At 33.5% G+C, this 25,684-nt stretch overlaps 1 pseudogene; it reads right to left on the reverse strand.

Moving 5' to 3' along the window:
* Window positions 1–1,208: 1,208 nt before the first annotated feature.
* On the reverse strand, window positions 1,209–17,930 carry LOC117905839 (annotated as a pseudogene).
* Between the last annotated feature and the right edge of the window lie 7,754 nt (window positions 17,931–25,684).

Below are 25,684 nucleotides of genomic sequence, written 5' to 3' on the forward strand. Positions count from 1 at the left end.
TTGGCTGTGATTCTAAAAAGTATTTATAACCTTTCTAACATTTAAAAAAAAAAATTGTCATTAAAGAATTAGAGTCCATTTGATAATAATTCTAAGAAACGCTTTTAAACTTTCTGATATTTGAAAAATTTTATCTTTCATGTATTAGAAAAGTTAGAAACACTTCTTAAAATTACTATCAAACCTATATTTTGAAAGCTTAGAAATGTTTATTAAAATCATTGTCAAATACACTTTAAGAGTACATTTGACAGTGATTCTAAAAAGTGTTTTTAAACTAAAATGTGTTTTTTTTTTTTAAATGTTTGGTAAAATTTAGAAAATACTTCTAAAAATTGTAAAAATTATTTGTAGTGTTGAAAAATCATATTTTATAAAGAAATATCTAATAGGTGATTTTTACTAAAAACGCTTTTAGATAAAATATTTTTATTAAAAATATTTTAAATAAAAATATTGTTAAACACATTCTAAAAAAAATTTTATTTTATTTATATTCCTGGTGTTTAACGGGATACATTAACCCACTGATGGCTTTAAATTTATTCCGTTAGTACCTTAATAGATACTTTGTTTATAAAATTTATTTTTGATATAAAAACATTTTGGTTATTAAACACATTTACCAAAAATAAATTTTAAAAATAAATTTTTATTTTTAAAATGAAATATTTATAAGAATGTTAATTAATGAAATTTGAAGCAAATTGTCTTATACTAAACCCCATGAAATTAACTAAGTAAAAAAATGTTTTGATTTTTTAAAAACATAAATATACAATAAAAATGTGATTTTTTCTAATTTTTTTATATTGATTTTCAAAAATTTATCATACCAATAATTTACCATACTAGTTTTTACAAAAATGAAAATATAATCACATGTTATAAAACATTTTAACCTCTTTTAAATCATTCCCATTATGAAATATTTTCAACCTCCTTCAAAATCATTCCAAGTTCTTCGAGGACAATGCTGCAAAATATGTGCGGAAAAAAAGACCTGACTTCTCTCATTTGTATAAATATTGATAGTATTATTTTCTTCAATATTTTTATAATATTCAACATTTTCTCCATTTGTTTCATCTTCCGCCTGTTCCGTTTGAACACTGATCAATAGAAAAAGGAAACTCTGAATATACCAACCACTCCATGGCATGAAACAAACGGCTATAAAGCTTGGATTCTAATAAAACGAGCGGTCAGAAAATAAATGAGATTATCATCATCACACTAAGAATCTGAACCCCCAAAGGGTAACAACCATTAAGTAATTGGTTTCTGAGTACCAAAACAAGGGACTTTTAAGTGGTAATATGGGTGTGTCCCGCCTTCAAAGAGGCCATAATCCAAATGTTACAGATCGATCAAAGATGGAAAAGTGTACATGAAATGAGAATGGAATACATGCAAATTACATCTCTAGCTTCCAAAAATGAGTGAAACCCCAAAATAGAAAAGAAAACCTCCAAAAGAAAAATATTGAATAGAGGAATATAATGATAAATGGATTTCAAGTATGCCTTGAATCCAATGTGGGCACGTCGTAAAAAAACTGATATTATGGGACTGTAGCCTTTCTATGTACACAAGCACCCTGTTTTACTCTCTGTAGATTCTGCAATAGAATCTGAGCTTTGGCCAAATGGTAGGATCATGAAGTGCAAAGAGCAGATCTTTGGCCACAAGGAATGTGTTGAATATATGAATGGTCAATTTGATCGGTCCGACATCTAAAAAAATTTGTAACCTGAGGAACCTGACGGGGTGGTGCTGGCGGCCGCCGGTTGGGAGTACGGCGGCTGGAGTTTGAGCCGGAGCTGACATCACCATTCTGTGCTGGGTCACTGTAATGCCGACTGTGACCATTAGAACCAGACCGAGACAAATCAGAGTTGTAGTCAACAGGTCCATTGGCTGCAGCATCAAATGCTGATCTCCAGTCATCACCACCGGATGGACCACTGGTTTTTGGGCTGCTTTCTGCAAATGAAGTAAAAACCAAATTTTTCAGAATTTCAAATAGGGGGATTCCATGGACCACAGTGAAATGGAGAGTTTGTAAAATGAAAAAGGAAAAGACACGGAAATTTGAAAAGCATAATGAGAAAGGGAAAAAATGAAAATTTTAACATAATTGTACTAACTTGAAAATGATAGCTAGATTTGCTTCCCTAGTATTAGTTGTGAGAGTAAAAAGAAATGACTAAGTTCGAACAGATCAAGATATCCTAGGTCCAATAGCTACAATCATGATTAGATGTTCAAGCCAAACCCTATCTTCCTATTAAATGGACCTAAAGTTCCTAGCAAAAACCGTCCTCGTTGAACTCATCAGCATCCAAAAACACAAAAAGATAACATTCATTTTACAAAATTCATTTTTTTCTAGAATTGAGAATAAAGTTCTTCAAGCCAAGAGACTTGTTTGATTATGTTTTCCAAAAACAGTTTCTCTGTATATGTTTCCAAAAGCAGTAAGAGCGAGCATTAATTCATTGATCCCTGTGTGTTCTGATCTATTCTGAAATCAGCCACATTTGTATACAAGTTTTATCAAACCGAAGATAAAAAAAAAGTCTGTTTTCTTCCTTGTCCTAATAATAGTTTGAAATTCTTCGACTTGATGCAGAAATTAGCAAAGAGAGAGCTAGGAATTTGTGTTTAAAAAGAGGCAATGGAGGCATAAACTTCATATCCTTCCCATTCATACCTGCTCCACCAACACCATTTGACCAGCTAGAGGCAGCAGCTGCCCGATTGTCATGAATGCTGAGTTGGCGAGTTAGTTTGAAAGGAGGGAGGACTGCTTCTGGTAGCGCTCCCTCCTACGCTTTACATTCTGATCCTCTAGAAGGAGCTCTTCGATCCTTGCTGTGCTTTGTGCGCTGTCCAGACAAACAGAAAGGAGACATGATATATTTCCGAGGACAGTTATAATAAAGAACTTCATTTGATCAATCATTGCATACACAAAGAGAATTCATGCCATTGGCATAGAAGGGAGAGCGGAAAAAACGACTCTCAGGCCTGCTAGTGAATGGTACTGACTAGGATCAAATTCCGCCTTTACATTATACAAATAAAAAGTAAAGGATGAGTTTGTGTATGGGTTGTTTATTTATATGGGAATATCTCTTTACCTGATTGAGCTATACAACTGATTTAGCATGTCTTCCTTAGCTTTCTCAACTTGGCAAAGAACAACTGCCTGCCAACCAATCGATCACATATTCAAGCATTTGTAAGTGACCAGATGTAAAGATGCAAAAATGAGAATTCAGGGACAAGTGCTTACTTTAGGGACATTAGCAGCCAGACTGTTTAAAACCGCTTCAACATAGCCACGCACTTCTTGAGACATCCATCGAAGTTCTTCTTCTGGGTCGGCAGGTCTTCGGACCATTGTATCCTGAAAAGCAATTTCAGATCAACAATCATACAAGGAACCATAATATAGGCGGAACTAAATTGCTTATTAAGGCATAATTTAAAAAAAAAATGTCAATAGGAGCTTTCAATGTCCAAAAGATAAACAGCAGTCCCAAACTAAAGAAATTTCAAAAGTTAATCTACCAATAACTAGAATCGCATCAGGCACAAGTGTCATTAAATTTTCAAGAGATTTTAGCATTTAAACACAATTCACAAAGCCGAAGCATATACACTACAAGAGACAGCAGGCAGAAGGCACAAGTGAAAAAACTCACCAGGGAACCATCAGAAAGACTTTGCGCATGGTAAGACCACCTTCAGTGGATGCCCTTTCATTTGACCCCCTTTGGAAGGTTGAATAACACTGCTTATCTTGTTTACCCCATTCAACTTTATCTGCCATACACTCTGCCTTAAGCACCACAGCACTGTGGGCTGCAAGATTAATTAAAAATTTGTTTTATTTAAAATTGTAAGTCAAAAAAAAACCAGAGGACTATCCACCTAAGTAGAGCACAATGAACTAGGACAAGAACAAACCTTTCAAAACTGTTTTATATGGAACCTTGGCTCGTTATCTTGAAAACAAGACTGGCGTTCTTTCCTGAATCAGGCCCATTGGCCTTCTTATCCCTTGTGAACTTTTTCGGGAGGTTCTTCCTCATCTGAAACCTCTTCTACGTTACATTCCTGCACGGCACATAAATGAAATGAGGCATGTTCAATAACTTGCACAGAAATCCAAAATTTTAATAATAATCCACTCTATAGCAAGAATGCATTTTTATGGTCATAATATAATTATTCTTATCAAAACATGGTTGTCACAAAGGCAAAGTAAAATAAATCAAAATTATTTAAAACACTCCTTTCTTACTGAAAACAAAATCCAGCATACAGTGTATCACAATTGGTTTTCCATCCATGCCTAGTGTTTGGATAAGGAAGGTTATGACCCAATTTATCAAAAAAAAAGGTTATGACCCAATTTTCAAAAACGTTTAGAAGACTATTTGCCTGTTTAAAATAGGGACAAGTCCCAAATTTGTGCACGTAGATAAATATAAAGGAAAGGTTCTCCGGTATCTAGTAAACTTTTCAAGGAACCAACTTGGTTCCATGGTTCATAACCTTTCAAGGTTCCAGCTTGGTGCCATGGCTCATAACTTATTTTAGTATAAAAATAAATTTTAGTATGGTAAGATGTATAGGAATAAAGGAAAGTGGTTGAGGTGGGGATGTGAGAGGTTCTAGGTTAAAGTCCCAACATAGGCCAAAGCAAACCTTTAAAAAAGGGAAAAACCAAAATGAAAACAAACAAACAATATATATATGTGTGTGTGTGTGTGTGTGTGTAAATACAATAAGAAATTTATCAAAAAAATATGTATATAAATACAATAAGAAACTAGAGAGTACCAATAATGACCCTAATTTCCTTAACTAATGGAACCACTAAAATGAAATTCAAAACGATCCACCCACTGTTAGTTTCTAGCTATAAGAAATACTTTATGAAAGGATTTCTCATAGCAATGTACCACTTTTTATGACATAGTGTGATGATGAAAGAAGAATGCAAGAAAAAGAGGCAAACAGTCTTGTCACTCATTTTGCACAAAAAGCAAATATCCAGAGAGAGAGGTTTCCTTTCTCTTGAATCTCAAAGCATTGAATTGATGTTCACCTCATCGTGAGCTCTCAACCAAATCAAAACACTTGAGGAAGAAACTTTTCCTTCAAAATCATTTTGGCAGGGAGCAAGCAGTTGTGCACACTTGAATCAAGAAACTATGAATGTAAACAACAATTACACAAGAGTGCCACTATTTTCAAGAAACAAACAGAGATGACACAAAAAGTCCAAAATGACGGTCAACTCTTCAAGAATATTCAAGTAAGGTCATTTCCGAAACTTTTCTATCCTAGATACTACTTTAAAAAATGAAATTTCCAAAGAGCAATCAAGAAAAAAGCTGTAGAAAACATTCACTTGTTATAATTCAAAAAAAAATGGAGTTGGCATACATGCACACTCAGATATATTAGCCTCCAATATAAACCCAACTTTGCTTTCAATATTTACAATGGTTAAAATTTTGGCCAGAACAGGACAAAAAATTCTGGTTATTGGTATTTATTGCAATCCATACCTCTAAAGTGATGACACCACGGAAATGCCTTTCCTCTTGCTTTTTGGTGTAACCAAGCTGTGAAACAAAAAGACAACCATATTGATGAAATACGGCACTCTGTCATTTTAAAATTCAATGATACATTTGATGGAGACAAAAATGGTGCAAAGAACCAATGAAAGAATACAAAAAGGGCACATCCAGTGATGAACTGATACTTTACTAACCTTGCCAGTCTTTTCATTTAAAACAAACCATCGCCTGCTCCATCCATTAGTTTTTTCACTTTTCTTCAATAGAAAGCCTGTATATGTATAAAGTAAAAGGTTGGAGAGAGAGAGAGAGAGAGATGTTGATACAAGAGAAGATGCACAATACATGCCATTATACATGTAAGGGTGACTTCAGATATCCTTGGAAGCTTGATAACGTGATATAACAGATTCAAGAATTGGCTAGAAGTTCATACACACAGATTGTAAATTATCAAAACAGATTCTATTTTATATTATATTCCTTAGAAATATATAGTTGTACCAGTAAGCATCAAGTTCTGCACATGCCTGTACAGATACGACAACCACAACAAATATCAAAAAGGTATCCATGTGCTCAAGGCATCACCTGCCCTTCACACAATAAATTCTTGTGCCAAGTGCATTTAGTCACAAGGAAGACACTACACACAGGAGACACTCTATAACTTATGAAAAATGAAATGGGTAAGAGAACTTGACAAAGGCACAGCCCACACAGATCATTTCAGTTGACAAACAAATAAGGAAATACCAATCAAAGAAAACTTAAACATGACCAAAAAGGAAAGGTATAGAAATGACTTAGAACCTCTGTAACTAGAAAAATTTTCCTCAAAAGCTGAAGCTACCATATAGAAACATACTACCATTTAAGGAAATGTTACATCCCCAAATGTTATTGCTTTTTGGGATCTTTGATGCTATAAAAATTAACACAATCCTAAGAGGGGTCTAGCCATTATATAGGGAAACACACACACCCCACAAAACACTGAACTGAGGATCCTCAAAAGGAGAGACAAAAGCAACTCACTATCAGTAAAATTACTAGCCTAATACTGAGCTGTACAGAAGCATACCTGCTGTGATCTCACCACCAGGACCAGCTATCTTCAAAGCTGAGCCCTCTTTGTTTCTTTTTCTGACTGACCAGATTTATCCTTCATTGATTTCAAACTTCCTCCGGATTGCTGACCACCAGTTTGAGGACTAGTTGCCTAAGTATAAGGCCATAGTAGACAGTAAGAAGGGGATTCTTTTTGACAAATGATTGGAAAGGAACTAAGAGAAAGGAGGCATTAACTCCATCAAACTACGATGATTTATACAAAGAAAAGAACTGCATCATAACAAGATGACCACTCATGCAACTTTGGTAACTCAGCAATATTTTTAAAATAATTCTTACTCATATTTGGATTAGAGAAAAATATTATACCCTATTCAAAATCGATTGCTCTGCCTCATGTCCTTTTTTTGAGGATCGGTTCTTCAGCTCTTCTTCCCGTCGCTGTCTCTCCATCCTAATATAAATTAAGCACATAAATCACACTCAATATATTGAGATCACTGGCATTATAGCATACATGTAAACAGCAGCATATGACAATGGCAAACCAGGAAGAGATGGCGAGATGGAGAGAGAGAGAGAGAGAGATGAATAAATCCATCAAACAAGGTATTTTTAATTCCTAAACATGAGGTGAAAAATCCATCAAATAGGATGTATTAAATTTGTAAACATGAAATGGCTACTCTATGATTTTTAAGTTCGACAATCTAAAACATAGATATGGCCTAAGAATGTTTTTTTTTGAGTTTACTGAAACAGTAACAATAATAGCTCAAAAGTTTCTACTTGTTGACAATGGATCCAAAAATATAGGCTTATATCATATTCCCAGTACCTTCTTTGCACCAAACGAATGAAGTGTTGAGGGGGCACAAAAGCTCGCTCCATATCCACTAGGGCAACCACCATTTTCTTAGCTTCATTCTTGAACACATCTAGTGCAGCAGTTGCAATTGCCACAACCTAATAAAAATAAAAAATAAAAAATCAAATAGATTTTTTAGGTATGAAGGATTAAAATTACGCACAATCCTGAATATATAAATAAATACTGCCAGCACAAGAACAGGTGCGCAATCAAAGAAAATATACCTCTCTCTTGAAAGGAGGATATCTCCCCAGACCTGGCGTAGCATTTGCAGCAGCAGAAACTACATCTACCAGGACACGTGCACCTATGTTTCATAGTCATCAGTATGCACAACACAGTAGGGGTTAAAGAATTCCATTCAATGGGCCACATAGACATCAAATAACAAGGGAAAAGTCAAGTATTAGGCAAGGTTTGAGTATCATTAAAAGTATGTATAGGGTTTCCTATTTGGAAATACATACGACGATAAAAAAGGTGGTGGCAAAATAAAGAATGAAAGATTCATTGGTAAAACTGCAGAGAGAAATGCTAGTATCTTTGAGGATAGATGGAGGTCCATGGAGGCTACTTGAAATAATTTACTCCTCGTCCTCCTTTTGAGCATCTGTCACTTATCCTTTTGCAAGTACTTCTTTGAACTTTCTATTGCTAGATAGGAAAAATGTTTGCTCCTCCAAGAGATCACCTGGGAAGACTATGTATGATTGGTTACCTCCATTAAGTTAAATTTTTAAAGGTCATTCTTTAGGTAATCCTAAACATTAGGAATACAAGCTATGGTGCAGTACAAAGGGCTTATCTAAACCTGCTGTACTGGTTTAGCTACCAAAGGCAAAGATACTAACATTACTAGGGGGCTTACAGGGTAAATATTTGTGTCAATCCAACCTCAATTTAGAAAGAGATTTTTCTGTTGTTATTTCTTAGGCCGCCTGTTAGAAGAGAGGCTCATAGAAGTTAAATGATTGTTTTCAAAAATGGGATGCTCTTATCTTGGGTTCCTTTGCTCAGCTAATCAAGCTAGAACAATTACCCAAACAAGGAGCAAACCAGTTAGTTTATTCTATTGGAGGCTTCTTTACTCCCTAATTGCATAGAGCATTTGTAATGTGCGCATATTCTTTTTCTGCTTATAGTTTGTGCATACATTTCTATTCTCTGATTCGCTTGCACATTCCAGAAGGTTTATACATCCAACTTTTATTTTCCATTCAATGTAATGAATATGTTTGTTTTCAATTAAAAAAAAAAAAAAAGTTGTCAAATTACCCCTCCAGAATGGCTATAGTTTTTCTAGAACAAAGAGGTTTGTGGCAGTATCATCAAGTTATCAGGGGTGAAATTTGAATTATGGTATCAAAGAGGAGCATGAAGACTGAACATTTACACAAAGAAGGCAGAAGCAGCAAAGCATCTGAAATATCGAAAGCAACTCCACAAGGCTATTCAAATCCATTCTTCAAAAGAAGGGGAAACTCAGAAGTTATGAATAATTATCCTTACCTCATCAACACAAAGCCGTGATGGCTCTTTTGCAAGCTCCAAGACACCTTTTATTAACGATCTCAAACCTTTCTCAGGAGATATAAGATATGGTTGATAACCATCAGCTTCTAACACAATCTGTGACCAAATGGGGGAAAATCACTCAAAGTAATTAGACCTCAAAAATAATCCAAATATAGTATAAAATTGAGACCGAACAACACAATGGTAGATACCCTTTTGACATTGTTGATGTCAAAATGCCTGTCTAAAGGAGCTGCTTGATCCTGTTAGGAAAATTCCCCTCAAAACTGGCAACGACCTTCCAACCAGCACCCTGCCACGTAAATGTAACATATAAAATTTAAGAACGAATAATCATAGCACTAAATATTGCTATAACTATAAGCACAGGATAGGAAAGAATTATGATATTGAATTCCATTGCAACGGTTTATCATACTATGAGAATGATAGGACAGTGGCGTGCTATGAATGCCATTGAGCAGTTTATAATACTGTGAGAATGATTCCAATTCCCACCATGACTAATTCAATTTCTCATAATCCTAGAAACTCAAGGTCAGAAATTTTCTAGTCAGGCAGAGTTACAAAAAGAGGCTAACCTGCTCATCTGCCTCCCTCTTTTTTTCATCTCATTCTTATTAAAACAAGTTATCAAAAAAAAAAAAAACGCAAAAACACTTTTTTGACATCCATCTGAGAAATCCCAAAATATGTGATATAACATGGCAGCTCAAACCATATTCCATGCAAAAACAGAAGAAGAGATGTATGCTTTCATAGTTACAACAATGCTACCACTCTTTTTCACATACATCTGAGAAATCCAAAACATGTGATATAAAATACAAATCTATGCGCCACTACTCCTAAACCGTTCATTCCTTCTCAATTTTTGACTGAACGATACTGAGAAAATGGGGCATTTGTTCTAAACAAGGCATTCCTTTGCGATAGCAGAATTCTCTGAAAACCACCTTCCTTCTTCTTCTTTTTCTTTTTCTTTTTCTTTTCTTTTTTTTTTTTGATGGGGCAATTTTCTTAATTTCATACTCTTGAAAACCAAAGATCATCTCATCTATACGTTTTCTAACCTCTTTCATTTTAATATCATTAACAGATTTGTATGAGCATTTTTGGCAGTAAGGAGGATATTTTCCCTAGTTTTGCATATAACAATATTAGTATTTGCAAGAGAATGTGCACACATTAAAAATTGACTCACCTCACCCCCTGCAATTGCAGAGGAACTTATCCTCAAATTCACGGCAAAGTTCCAAAGCTATAGCCCTAGTGCCTTCAGAACTATGGACATTTGTTCACCAAGCCTTGCTAACTCATCCCCAACTATTTGGGACTTCTTGTAACCTACAGAAGGTAAAGAAATGGAGATATTAGGAACTCAAGGAGAATAACTGTCATAGTCCAGAGACGAAAAAACTCTATGTGTTCTGAGCTGTGGTATCAGAAGAAGTTTATGACCACTGATTAGAAATGAGGTATCATATCAAAGTTGTAGTCGTACACTGAGATATGGAATTGTTAACAAATGAAAACCTATCCGATGCAATGGGTCAAGTGGGATGTGAGCAGCACTCTACAATGCAAATACTCACAGAACTTGAATCAGAAAATACTATTGTACAAGAGAGGCAAATATGATTACCAACTTACAGCTTCAGTAAGTTAGAAAATTTGTTTTATCATTTTTACATATTTTAAAACACAAAATCGCTTGGTGAACATTGTCTTTGAAAAGATGTCTACGAAGAAATTTTCAGTCACTTATCTTACATCCTAAATCCATTATTTAAAAATTGTTTTTTTAAAAAATAAACTATATAGAGGCAATGCTTTTATCATAGTAACCATATTTCAGTAAGTTAGAAAATTTGATTTATCATTTTTACATATTTTAAAACACAAAATCGCTTGCTGAACATTGTCTTTGAAAAGATGTCTATGAAGAAATTTTCAGTCACTTATCTTACATCCTAAATCCATTATTTAAAAATTGTTTTTTAAAAAAATAAACTATATAGAGGCAATGCTTTTATCATACAAAGTAACCATATTTCAGTAAAAAAAAATGACGGAAGCCCAAAAAAAAGGGACATTACATGAAAAGAAAAAAGAAGAGAACCAGTAGAAAAGACAAAAGAAAAAAATATATATTGAACAATTTCTCGAAAACATGTACCCAGAAAGGAGGTTTGGAAGTCGGACTTTCATACGACTGCGTATCTGCTGAGCCAGGGCATCCACTAAAGCTATTCTGCCAAGCTTACTTTGAGGGGCTCCAGTCAGTATGGATTTAAGACTCTCACTCTCAGCCCTCCAAGCAGTTTCTAAAGAGTTCTCAGAACCACAGATCCAGACTGTGCAGAGGCAATTGAAACAGATTGCCCAATTAAAGCAACCCATGGCATTTCAGATGTACTTCTAGGACCCTGATTTAACAGGAGAGCCTGAACAGCAGCAAGGATTTTCTGGTCTGATGCAGCTTGATCTATTTTACTAATTACACCGATTGTTCTTGTACCTACATACAAATAAATTAATTAATTAGATAAGAAAAAAAAATGAATAGAAAACTCATTTTAAAAAATATTGAGATTACCATCTCCATCATATTCCTTGGCAATTTTGAGAGCTCGAGATGAAGCAATTTCGGGTGCCTGGGCAGCAGGTACAATAACCAGCAAAATGGCATCATTGTGCTGAGCATAGTCACTCACCTAAAACAAGAGGACCAGCCAAAGCATTATTAACACTATTATTTATGGCTTTGAGCATACAAATTTAGCATCCATCATATACAATAAGTAGACTAGGTAATCATATCACCAAGAATACTAAAGAGAAATCAATAAGATAAACTGATAAACTGATGCGAGACCACATCCACTCCCAAAAGCTTAAGCTAATGGGGGGTAGAGGTAGCCCCACACATAAGGCCCAACCAATACCGGTAATTAACTAATGTAGAACATTGGACTTCCGTTTGTCCTACATCAGACACCCTCACTCAATTGTTGAAGCCCACATCAGCAAGCACAAGGTGAGCTTGGCCAAACCTCACTTTAATACCAAATGATATGGGACCACATACACTCCCAAAAGCTTAAGCTAATGGGGGTATTAGTCCCACATATAACGTCCAACCAACGTTGGTAATCAACTGATGTGAGACATTAGACTTTTGTCCGTCTTACGTAAATGCTCAGCCATACATAAATCTCTAAATTGTGATGTGGAATAGAACAATAGCCACCACTTACCAATGTCTCATCCATAATCCGTTGATCCAATCCAGGCAAATCAACCAGTTTCAGAGGAGGTGCTGTGAATAAATCGTGTTAGATTAGAAATTAAAGAACTAGACCAAATGAACAAACTAAAAATTATATGTAAAAAAGCCAATGATCTCAAACTAAAGTTGAAGTTAACTTGTAATCATTTTTTTAAGAAAGAAAATGCAATCAACAATAGACTGCCTACATGTGCACATTGCTAAAACTTTTTTCCAGTCTATATAAGGCAAGCAATGCAAAGGACCATATCAGCATTCAGGGCTTACCAGACAATAATTCTTGTTACTAAACTATCTAGTTGTAGTTATGTTACTCTAATTGCACATGCTTCCACAGAAGGTAACTCCATATACTTGCATTTCCAATTTTCATGTATATCCCTAAGCTAAGTGAATGCTATTAATGCAATACTTACAAAAGTTTATATACAATTCCAATTTGATAATAATGCAATCTCTCAGAAAACTAAGCTATAGAACCCACACATCTATCCAATGATTAATAAGAAAAGACTCCAAACCATCCAATATTACCAACCTGTACTTGTCCGTAGCTTCAAATATATTTCATCTCGGCTCTTGCCTGAGGCACCCTTACTCAGCCTGTCCTGGAGAGAATGTCGAAGAGCACCTGCAATAAGACAAACAGAGAAGTTAAATAACAACCATAACAATCCAATAATGCATTTTCAAGGTTCTTCATAAATCAAGAATGCATCCAAATGGAAAGCTAATTATTAAACTCAACCATGGTGCAAATTCAGAAATCTCCCCTCATGCTACTGGCTATACGCCTGACCTTCTATGTCAGTATGCTTTTGCCTTCAAATCTAACAGCCTTTAACACCTTAACTTCATGCACTTAAACATTCTTATTGTCCCTAATTTTTCAAACAAGCAGAAAATAGTATTATATTTTTATCGCATGGTCAACTTTTCTCAAATCACTACATAAGTGATACCAATATCATAAAGTTAACCTAAAGGAAAATTGGAAATAACTATAAATAATAATGGAATTCAATTCAATGGGTTTCATTAAGTTACACTTTGATAGGTTTGCTCTAAGTAACCCCAGCCAGCTAGGAATTTGAGGTGTGATTTGGGATCACCATGATAAAGTATTGAAAGCCTTCTCTAAACCAGTTTGAGAGGGATTGGCTGAGATAGAGATTTTAGCTCCTTTGGAGGGTTGTCACAAGCCAAGGTTTGGAAATACAACATGTGGCTTCTTTGAATCCTAGATCTACCTAGCACCTTTGGTTGTTCCTTCTCTTGGTCCCTATGTTCAGTTAATGATATTTCGGATCAATTAGACAGAACGTGGAGCCAACCAAATGGTTCCTTTTGTAAGGGATTTTTTACTCCTTTGAGTTGCATATTGTTGGCATATTATGTACAGTTTCTAGTTTAATCCTTGATTTGTATAGCTATCTTACTCCTTTTGTTAGGTATTCCCTTTTTTTATCATCCTTTGTATTTTTGGAAGGATTTCTCATCCTTCGCTTGTGCTTAAAATTCATGGTTTTTCTTTTTTTGTAAGTTTTAATAATGAAAAAAAAAATTAATCAGAATTCCATTATGTCAATCATAAGACCAGTGAAGGTTTCTCATACTAAGGTTCAATGAAAAAATAAGCCATGTTAAATCACTAAGCCCCTGAAGACAAAGGTTACATGGAGTTTATTAAAAGTACTAACTTGCAGAAACTTGTTGAGATTTGTTGTCAATTTGTAAGATGATTGACTTGCTGCTTAGGGAACCATCCTTTTGTAAATCAATACATATTGGAGCCCGAGTAGCACCATTTTCTCCAGTAGGCTGGATGAAAAAAAAGGAAAGAAATGTCAGGATAAACAAAAAAACTTTAATCAATTCCCATGAGTAAAGATGTGCAAAATCACACAAAGGAATGTAACTTACCAAAACAGGATGTCCAATCAAACTGTTCAAAACTGCAGATTTACCAGCACCCTAAGTAATTAGTGCAGAAACAGGGAAAAAACTATCAGGATCTTCATAGAACCAAAAACTACTGTTGCATAATACAAGCATACTTAAGAAACAAAAAACAGAAAAATAAGATCCATTCAGCAATTCAATTAATCAATTTCAACACTCATAAAACAAGTACCACATGATCAAGCCATACTACCTTAATTAGGCTCTCACACCTCCTAGTCAGCTGATAAAAATTCTTGGGGACCATTATCGTGATTGAAGATTCAGTAGTGAAACAAACCATCAAGAGAGAAAAGACTTTAAGTCCACATAAAATGGAGTAAATCTCATGAAGCTCATTCACGGAAGTTCTAAAATTCTTTCTACCTGATGAAACAATAACCTTTAAATGGAAAGGTTTCATGATGCCTTTTCCTAATCATCAAAAAATTCAGCAATAAAACCTTCCAAAATAGCAGAAATGTGAAAGAGGGCATACTAAGGCTTGCTTGAATAAATTTTTCCAAATGGAAAATGCTTTTATCTTTTTCTAGTAATCACTAACCACTAAGTGAAAAATGCCCCAGGCAATCTATGAGCAAATGATGAACTCTCTTAGTCACAAAACAGACATGTTACAGAAAAAAGGCTTTAGGCATCTCTTTCTTTGAAGCTTGCCACAAGCAACCATTCAAGCTATGGCTTTTTTTACTTACAAGGCCTTTCTCAGATCCAAGTTAATCGAGAGGAAAAAGGTAGTCATCATGATAGGTGAAAAATAATTAAAAAGGGGACTCCTACATCTAATCTTGTCATGCCAACAATATGGCTAGTCTGATGAATAATTCCTCTCCTCTAACCTTCCTACATCTATAGTAAAGCTGACTAGGAACAACAGTATGTAGGACAATAAGGCCATATGATGAACTATGAAAGTAGATTCCAATAAATGACTCCAGCTTCTAACCCAGTTTAGCTAAAGCATAAAGCGCAAGTGTTATATGGTACTCTACTGATTCAACTCAGAAGGCACTTGTGATATCCCAGACTAACACAGAGGGGAATTCTGATGACAAGGATGGGAAGAAGGTATCAAGAAGGCCCCTACATCCTATTGTTGCCTCACAATGAAGTAGGAGTTCACTTCATATCTTCCTCCTCTCCTAATCTTCAAACTATTACTTTTTGGAAATAATATGTGGGTTCTTTGGCAGGCCAATGTTCTTTGGTGCACCTTCAGTTAGGGCTTTTGGTATATTTTTTTCATTTCAATATGTGTGTGTGTGTGTGTGTGTGGATTACCTTTCTCAGTTCAAGGAATAAATTGTATCAAGATCATCACCACCTGGACAACTTCATCAATCATGCCTTTACTTGTAGCAATCTAGCTTCTAAAAAAATGTATCCGTTTACAACTCTATCATTTCTTGCATTTCTGTCAATCCATTTCAACGCATTCACATTGGATACATTCATATCTTGAACAATTTAGTGATTACCTAACTAAAATCTTGTGTCCAGACCCATTGGTGGCCTCATATTGGTCTAAGAAGATTCTTCCCCTTTTTTTGATAAAAGATTCTTCCCTTTAACTAGATAGACATTCAATTACCAGTTACTCTCAGATGCAGTTCTCCACTTCATTCATCCTACTCTTTAATTGTATGAGCAAAGTCCCAAATTACCCACCCTGACAGGCAATCTGTCCAATGTAACAAAAATGGGCACCTTTGGGCATCTCTTTTCCATTGATTTCCAATGCATCCTGATTTCTACTTCTAGTTGTGAAATTAAGCTCCAATACTCCACATAAATACATGCATTAATCCTGCTTAACCATAAGCCTTTATGTTCTAAAGCATCCATCTCAAGGTTCATCAACTAGAACTTTATCAAATTTTTAGGTAACGTTTTTTTGGCTAATTCAAACAAGCATGGAACCATATCCCCACTCTTATCTCTTGCCTCTTGATCCAACATGAGGGGCTTCAAGTAAAAGCACCACATGCATAAAGAACATATACGAATGGAAATTTGAACATCTACCTGACTAAAATCTTGTGTCCAAACCCATCAGTGGCCTCATAGTGGTCTAAGAAGATTCTTACCTTTCATTCATCCTACTCTCTAATTGTACGAGCAAAGTCCCAAATAACCCACCCTTCTAGACGATCTTTCCAACGTAACAGGCCACCTTTGGGCATCTCTTTTCCATTGATTTCCAATACATCCTGATTTCTACTTCTAGTCATGAAATTAAGCTCCAATACTCCATATAAAATCATGTGTTAGTCCTGCTTAACCATAACCCTTTATGTTCTAAAGCATCCCTCTCAAGGTTCATCAACTAGAACTTTATCAAATTTTTAGGTAACATTTTTTTGGCTAATTCAAACAAGCATGGAACCCCCATATCCCCACTCTTACCCCTTGCCACTTGGTCCAACCATGAGGAGCATCAAATGAAATTACAAAATGCTTAAAGAACATATAGGAATGGAAATTTGAGAAACAAGGAAAAAAAAAAACACAAAATTCGTATCATTTTACCCTAAATCCTAGGGAGAACACAATTTATAGATTCAAATTCCATTGTTCGTCCAAAAGTTACAGTGTCAAGAAGTTAACGGAGTATAATGCAAACAACGTTTTCTTTCTCACCCCTTTAACCGTTCTCACATACCAAAAACGCATTCTTCCCTTGTCCTTAACATTAAGGAAATGAAAAAATAAAGTAGATGAAAGTTTTGAATCCTAGATTTTAATTTATTTAGAACTCAACTTCTCATATAATGAGATGACTTTTTCTACTTTTCTCCACCTTAGTTTTTGTATCCGAAACCAATACAACATAAAACATAAGATTCAAAATTCCATTCCCCCCATTTTTCAAACAACCAAATAGAGCTAAAAACATCTCTCTTTTTCAGAACTTAATCCCATTGAATACCAACGCCATCAACAACCAAAAAATAGCCAGATCCAAAGATCCATCACTCCGAATACATAAATCAAAATTCAACCACCAAAATAAAATCACACTAAATCAATAATAACATCCACAAATACAAATCCACAGTCCAGACAGATACTACCAAAGGACAGATTAACTTACGACATTTCCAAGAGCAACAACGTTAAGAAAAGTCGAACCCCTGCGAGAAGAACTGGAACTCGAATTCTCGTCTACATCTTCATCCGCCAGCAGCGCCGCGGCCTGGCGCATAGACTCTGACAGCTGCACGAGCTCGTCGATCGCCTCCATGAGATCAACCAAACAATCAAACAATCCAACAATCAATCAAACCCTGGGTGAATTCGGAACCGAGATCGAGGAGATCGAAGCAACAACTGGAACAGACAAAATCAAAACCCTAGGTTGAAAATTCAACGAAGACAAACAAAAAAAAAACAATAGCAGAAATCGGAGATCTGCGTGGATCGAGGCGCGAGAGATTGGGAGACTTTGAGATTCAGAGAATCGAGAGGTTCCGGGAGAAAAAAAGCTAAACGTAAACGAAGAAGCCCCCTCTCTCTCCTCTCCTTCTCTCTCTCTTGATTTGAATGTTTGTTCCACTCTCTCGCGTTTTGAATTCAATGTAATTTTGTCTAACTCGTTTTGATTTTTTTCCTTTCCTTTTTTTTTTTTTAATTCTCTTTTTCAACTCTCTGTTCTTTATTGGGTTTGGTTTCACTGATTTTCCTTTGTCGTTAAGGAAATGGTATCCAAGTCTATAGCCCCAAGCCCAAGCTCATACCAAAAGAATGTATAGTGTTTAAACGTTCATATATTTTGGCTTTTTCTTTATTATTTTCTTTTTCCTTTTTATCCTTTTTCGCTAACGTTCTAAAATTTATGAGCAGCTGTTTTTAGTCTTACATAATTTCTTTAATAGTAAAAAGGAACTAATTTTGACGTTGTACATGGAGAAAACGCGGATGGGTTAATGGATTTTTCATTTATTATTACCATATTTTATTAATTAACTTAAAAAGGTCACGAAAAATGATAATATATTAAGATTGCATTGACAGAGTATTTGGAAGTGTTTTTAGTTATCTCTACGTGTTTAATTTTTTAAAAGCATTATTTAAATTTTATTAAACATTTAATTATTTTAAAAAAATGTTTTTTAAAAACATTATCCAACTATCTTTAAGTTACTCATAAGAGTTAAATGAGTAGATCTAATTACGTATTTGAGTACAGTTTTCTCATGACTATCTTGTTGACTTGTTACCCATCATATCACTCCAATTACTAGTCGTGTTTTGAGCATTTTCATTTATATAATTAAGATAACAACTTTGAGTATGGTCAGCTGTCATAATATGGGGAATGATTTATATAAGGTCGGATAATGATTTCATCGTTGTATGATTGATCACTAATTATTAACTATTCTAGTTTCATAGAAACGAGTTGCAACCTTGCAATTCAAATGGAGAAGATGTTTTTTTTTTGTTTAAGAGATTTAAAACTGTTTCGTTATACAAATGATGTGTTTAATATATTTTTAAAAGCTTCATCCATGTATAATTACTTAGAAGCAATTATTTCTCTTTTTTTTTTTGTGTTATATGACATACTATAAAAAATGCTATATGATTATTTTAAAAATAATTATAGAAAAAACTCTTTTATTAAAAATACTTTAAATAAAAACATTATGAAATACGGTCTTAAAAATTGGTAATTACTTTATAGAACTAGTTTTAGTAGGTGAATTGATATAGGGAGAGGTGATTGTGTAAATGCCTCTTTCCAATAATTGATGGAAAAAGATACAATGAAAGAGGGGATGAAACCCAAGTGGAGGCCTAATGGGAAATAACATAAATAATTATTTCCTACTAAAAAATAAAATAAAATAAAATAAAATAATCTTAATCATATATGGTGATGGTCCATTGATAATATCAAGTTCCTTTTTCAACTTTTTTTTTTGCCTATAATCATTTTCCTTTGGTTCACTAACAATTATTTTTCTCTTCATGCATTACCCTTTGTGATGATATGGAATAATATAACTTTCTACTAGACATGTGATATAGATTTAACATAGTTGTAATTTTCAATGACGTATTTTTTTTTTTAACCTCTATTTGCAAAATGACAAACTTCTAAGGTTTTAATATCGAATATGTGAAGAAAAAAAAATTAAACTCTTTTATTTTTTATGTAGGGTGAAATAGTAAAAAATTTAGACATTCATATATCGATAATCCAAAAACATAACCCTAGTGAGATAACGTGAAGCCAAATCCATCAAATTTTGTTCAAATCATGGGATATGACCTTTATAATGTCCATGCTAAGTAAATTAATTCCCGAAAATAAAAGTTTACAAATTAAAGGATAATTGAAATATCAACTTCTGACGATCAAATTGATTAGTACATATCATGCACACAATAAACATAATGCAAGATAAAATCAGTGACTCTAAGATGGCTAGATTGAATCTTCTATAGGATGGTGTTGTACATTTTGACTACATGTCATTCCATCTAAATACTATGCAAGAGCAATTAGCCAAACTAAAATAAATAAATAAATAAATAAATAAATTGCACAAAAATATAAGATGGGTTTGATAAGACATTTGAAAACCATTATAAAAAAATGGTTCTCAATTATTCATAAGAACAATATTTTATTCAATAAATCAAATATAAAAAACAATTTTATCTCTTTATTTTCTAAAAATATAGTTTATTTATATACTATAAAATTTTTCAAAGTATTCTTCTTATTTTCGATTGTTACTCACCGCATTTTATGAAAAATAATTGAAAACGTTTCAAATTTATTATAAAAAGCAATTTTTTATTCCTTAAAATAGAAAATTATTTTCAAAAATAATTTCTATCTCAATAAGTTTCTAATAAAGAAAGCAAGTCTATAAACAAAGATATTATTATTACAAAAGGAAAGTACCTTTAAAACCTTATATTCCTATTCCCCGGTATAGAATAAATCAAAGAAAAAATTTTCAAATATATAAATATATATGAGTATGTATGAGTTGGTAAGGTGCCAAGAAATAATGATAGAAGGTTCTTTTGGTTCAAAGGTTCCTTGTGATATTCAATAAGGTCGGTGTTTGAAATATCGAGGGACCACCTGAAATAGTGTTGGTTGCTTGTCCTGTCACAAAGTGACTTTGTAAATTGGGTGTAGATCTAAAAAGGGAATTGGCTTCTAGCCGCCCAACCCATTAGCTGTTTGAATTTAAATTTTATATCATTGAGTTTGGCCCCAAAACAATGGAGTTGAGCCAAAATGGATGATGAAAAACATGGTTGTTGATGTCTTTTTTTTTTTTGAAAATTTTAAAATATATTTTTCTTCTTTAAAATAGAAAATAATCTTAATATATATATACGTTTGGAATTAATTTTGAAAACATTTTTCTAACTTAAAAAAAAAAGAAGAAAATACATTTTTCTAATTTTGAAAATAGTTTTTTGATAATACAGTAAGACTACTTGAATCATGACTAAAACCTGAATAATTCTAATTTAATTTTTTAATGAAATAAAATTTCTAATTAAATTCAAACTAACTAATTAAATGAGTGAATATAATTTTAAAAATATTAACACTATATAATTTTTTTGAAAATACATATATGAAATAAAAAAATGTTTAATTTTTTCTAAATCAATTAATGCTAATTACCTCCAATGACTATTATTTAAATTTTGTAAATAATAATATTATATTATTATATGGGGAAATAATATTAATATTATGTGATAAAAAATAAGGCTTTGTCATAAAATATAGGAATAACTTTAATAATTGGCATATCTGATTCTAAATCCATCACAAACTTTAGTGACTATATTATCACATAATATTAGAAATTAAATTCATATGATTTGTCTTAGAGGCCCTCATAAAATGCCCAATGTTGCTTATTTCTTATTAAAATTAATGTCAACTTTGATATCATTTTTAACTTTTTATAATGTGAAAAAAAGTTCTGGTACAACATATTCACATTGCAACAAAATATTGTTTAACGTCATCATCACTTTGAATGTTTCTCTACACGAAACAGACTTAGACTTAATAGTAAAAGCATCATCTTGAACTTTGGCCTCCCCATCAGTTTTTATGAGTCCCAATAATATGTTTATTATTCAAAATTTATGAAGTTGTATCGTTTTCTTTGCGATAGTTGAAAAGGTGCTTGAAGTCCATTCCATTAACATATTGCAACTCTTTGATTGGTATTTTCAACTCTCGAATGTCTTCACCATCTAAGGGTTTACTCAAATTCTTTGAAATCATGTTATCCATGGATCTAATGTTACGATGTTGACAAAATTTGCAATTGTATTTGTCTAAACATCCATTGTCCAAGCAAAATTGCAAAATTTATTATATTTAAAACATTTTCCTTTTTTTGGAATTGGTTGTCATACTTCATATTTCTCCAAAATATTCAGATAAAGACGAAGATGATACATCTTGAAAGCTTCTATGATCCACGTCGGTTAAGTTTTTGATATTATATCGAGTGGTAAAAAAAAGTAATTTCATATTCTTAAAATAATACATAATCATCCAAGCTTATTTGTTAGTATGATACTCACACTTTGTAAATTTATATTTTTGAAATATTATGATTTATCACACTTTCCGTGAATCCATAAACGGATTTTCTAAACCATCCTTGTTACAATAAACAATAATTTTAAGTCTGTCCTTATCTTACTTTTCTCATCCACATTAAAAATATATTTAATTGCAAATTGATTACTTTCTTCCTAATCGATTGCATCTCGCTTCATGCCCTCCATATCAACTAATCTGTTTTCTCCAAAATGGTGATATAACCATCATAGCATTTACTTCTGGCATTGATTTTAGGTCCCATGTAATCACTTTTATAATGACTTTTTATAATTAAAGTATTTAGTAAAATAAATAAAAAGTAATTACAAAAAAAAATCCAACTTTGAAGTGAGGTCAAAACTAATTTTTAGAAATGTATTTTGATATATTTTATTTTATATTGCCAATTATTAACGTAAATAAAAAATGTTATAAATATTGTGAACACAAACTAATTTAACCTAAGTTTTTGCCTAAGAGGGAAAGTGAATTGGGCGTTGGTTGTATTTTAAAAAATTTGATCAATTTTAACAACTTAAGAATAAGATGAATGCAATGCAATAATTAATATTAACAATAAATAAGGAGAGGAGATGAGAAAGAATAAACGATATTTATAATGGTTCGATAATTTATTTACGTCCACTTCATCCAACTTCGAGAGTTTTCACGTTCTTTATGCTTGAATTTTAATGTTTCAATGAACCTCTATATTACACTATACGATATCTTTCACTTCCCTTTTTGCTTTCTCGTTAATGCAAGTTGTTAGAACTAAGATGATAAAGAGAGAAAGAAGTTAGAAAGAGGGAAAGAAAGGGCTCAGATTCAATCGGGAAGAAATCCTCTGTTTTGGTTTACAGAACAAACCTCAATATTTATATTACAATAGTTTCTTCTCACTAACTAACTTGCTTACACATGTACAACACTAACAATTTGTTATAGCAATTTAACATCCTCTTAACAGCTAACAAACTAACAGCTTAGCAAACTAACAGTTAACAGCTTATTATTTTAAAATCCTAACATACCCCCTCAAACTCAGAGTACTTAAATCAAGAACTCTGAGTTTGCTTCTAAGTAGAGAAAATCTAGAGCTGGGTATAGCTTTGGTAAAAAGATCTGCTGTTTGGTCACTTGAAGGAACATGTCTCACATCAATAAGCTTTTGAATAACTTTCTCACGCACAAAATACAAATCAAACTCAATATGCTTAGTTCTAGCATGTAAAATTGGATTTGCAGATAACAATATTGTGCTCAGATTATCACACCATATTGCTGGAGTTATTGGTAAAGTGATCCTCAATTCACTTAGTAAGGCAGTTAATCATGTGATCTTAGCAGTTATTCCAACTAAGCTTCTGTATTCTGCCTCTGTAGATGATTTAGAGACAATATGTTGTTTCATTGAGCACCAAGAAACTAGATTGTTTCCAAGATAAACACAATAGCTGGATGTCGATATTCTATCATCTGGACTTGATGCCCAATCAGCATCACAAAATCCCACCAAATTTAAAGTACTTGAACAGGTCAAATGAAGTCCATATTGAATAGTGTTTTTCAAGTATCTAAGTATCCTTTTTACTGCTTGCCAGTGTTCTTCTTGTGGATCCTTCAAATATTGACAAACTCGATTAACATAAAAGGAAATTTCTAGCCCGGTGATAGTGACATATTGAAGCGCACCTACAACACTCCTATAGAGTTGAATGTCTTTCATAGTACCACTTCCAGACGTTGTAAGTTGTTGACCACTGATCATAGGAGTATTCATGCCATTTGCATTGTTCATTTTGGCTTTGCATAAGAGATCATGCACATACTTAGTCTGAGACAAGTGTAGACCTTTAGTGGTATGTTTCACTTGTATGCCCAAGAAATAGTTTATCTCACCAAGATCTTTAAGAGAAAAACTCTTGTTTAATTGTGAGATTAATTGTTGAATTACACAAGGATTGCTGCCAATAACCAGTATATCATCAATATATACTAGGAGAAAGGTAGTGTGATCCATAGTGAACCTTGTGAATAATGACCGATCAGATTTAGCAGATGTAAAACCAAGATCTACAAGTGCTTCGTATAGTTTCTTAAACCAGGCACGTGGTGCCTGTTTGAGTCCATATAGAGATTTGTAGAGCTTGCATACTAAATTAGAAGTGGACTTTTCAATAAAGCCTTTAGGTTGTTCCATATAAACTTCTTCTTGTAGATCTCCATTCAAAAAGACATTGTTGATATCAAGTTGTTGAATTTTCCAATTCCTTGATAATGCTATAGTGAGAACCACCCTGATTGTAGTAGGCTTCACAACAGGGCTAAATGTTTCTGTATAATCAAATCCAGTTGTTTGGTGAAACCCCTTTGCAACGAGTCTAGCTTTATATTTGTTAATAGAACCATCTGGATTTTCTTTAACTCTGAAAATCCACTTGCATCCTATTACTTTTCTACCAGCTAGAAGGTCAACCAAAGACCATGTATTGTTTCTCAAGAGAGCAGAATATTCATCTATCATTGCTATTTTCCAGTTCTCATTTTGCAAGGCTTCATCAGCAGATTGAGGTTCTTTGGTAACACTGTATACTTTTGGTTTAAATATGCCCTTCTTAGATCTAGTGATCATAGAGTGTGTATTTCCAGTAGTACTTGGGATAGATGATGATACAATGGGAGCATTAGAGTCTTGGCAGTTTTCCAAGTGAGTGGTTGTGTTGATAGGAAGAATGAGAGCAATGAGAGAGGGTGATGAGGCTGTAGAAATAGAAAAGACAGGTTGTTTAGAAGAAAGAATTGGTGGTGATTGACTAAAGGAGAGAGGTTGAGAAATGGAAGAATGTTGAGGTTGAGAGGAAAGAGATTTTGAAAATGGAAATAGATGTTCATAAAAAATGACATCTCTGGATATGAAAATTTTACTGAAGGGGTCTAAACACTTGTAGCCTTCATGAGTGAGGCTATAACCTAGAAATGTACATTGTACATACCGAAAGGCAAGTTTATGGTTGTTATATGGTCTAGTGTTGAGATAGCAAGCACAACCAAAGATTCTAAGAGCCTTGTAATCAGGAACATGATTAAAAAGGAGTTGTAAGGGAGACTTACCATGTGAAACTGGAGAGGGCAGCCTATTATGCAAGAATATAGTTGTTCTGAATGATTCATCCCAATATTTGAAAGGCATTGAGGCTCTAGCAAGTAAGGTAAGACCATTTTCAACAATATGTCTATGCTTCCTTTCAGCTACACCGTTTTGTTGGTGAGTGTGAGGACAAGAAATCCTATGAATAATGTCATTTATAGTAAGGTAATCAGTAAAACACGGAATTCACCCCTCCAATAAGATTGTAGGCATTTAATTTTGAACCCTAATTGTAATTCAACTTAAGCCTTGAAATTCTGAAAGGTTTGAAACGAATCAGATTTGTTTCTTAAGAGGTAGATCCAAGTATACCTAGAAAAGGCATTCACAAAACAGATATAGTACTTATAGCCATTGGATGACTGAACAAGTGATGGTCCCCATAAGTCTGAGTACACTAGTTGTAGAGGTTCTTGATATTCCGATATAGAAGTAAGAAAGAGGAGCATATGTATTTTGCCAAGACAACAAGCTTTACACATAGAATCAGGTAGAATTTTATTGAATTTGGAAAGTTTACAAAGACTAATAACAGGTTGTACAATCTTGAAAGATGGATGACCAAGTCTGTCATGCCAAAGAC

Source organism: Vitis riparia, chromosome 18 (genome assembly GCF_004353265.1).
Source record: "Vitis riparia cultivar Riparia Gloire de Montpellier isolate 1030 chromosome 18, EGFV_Vit.rip_1.0, whole genome shotgun sequence".
In the NCBI taxonomy this organism is placed as follows: Eukaryota; Viridiplantae; Streptophyta; class Magnoliopsida; order Vitales; family Vitaceae; genus Vitis; species Vitis riparia.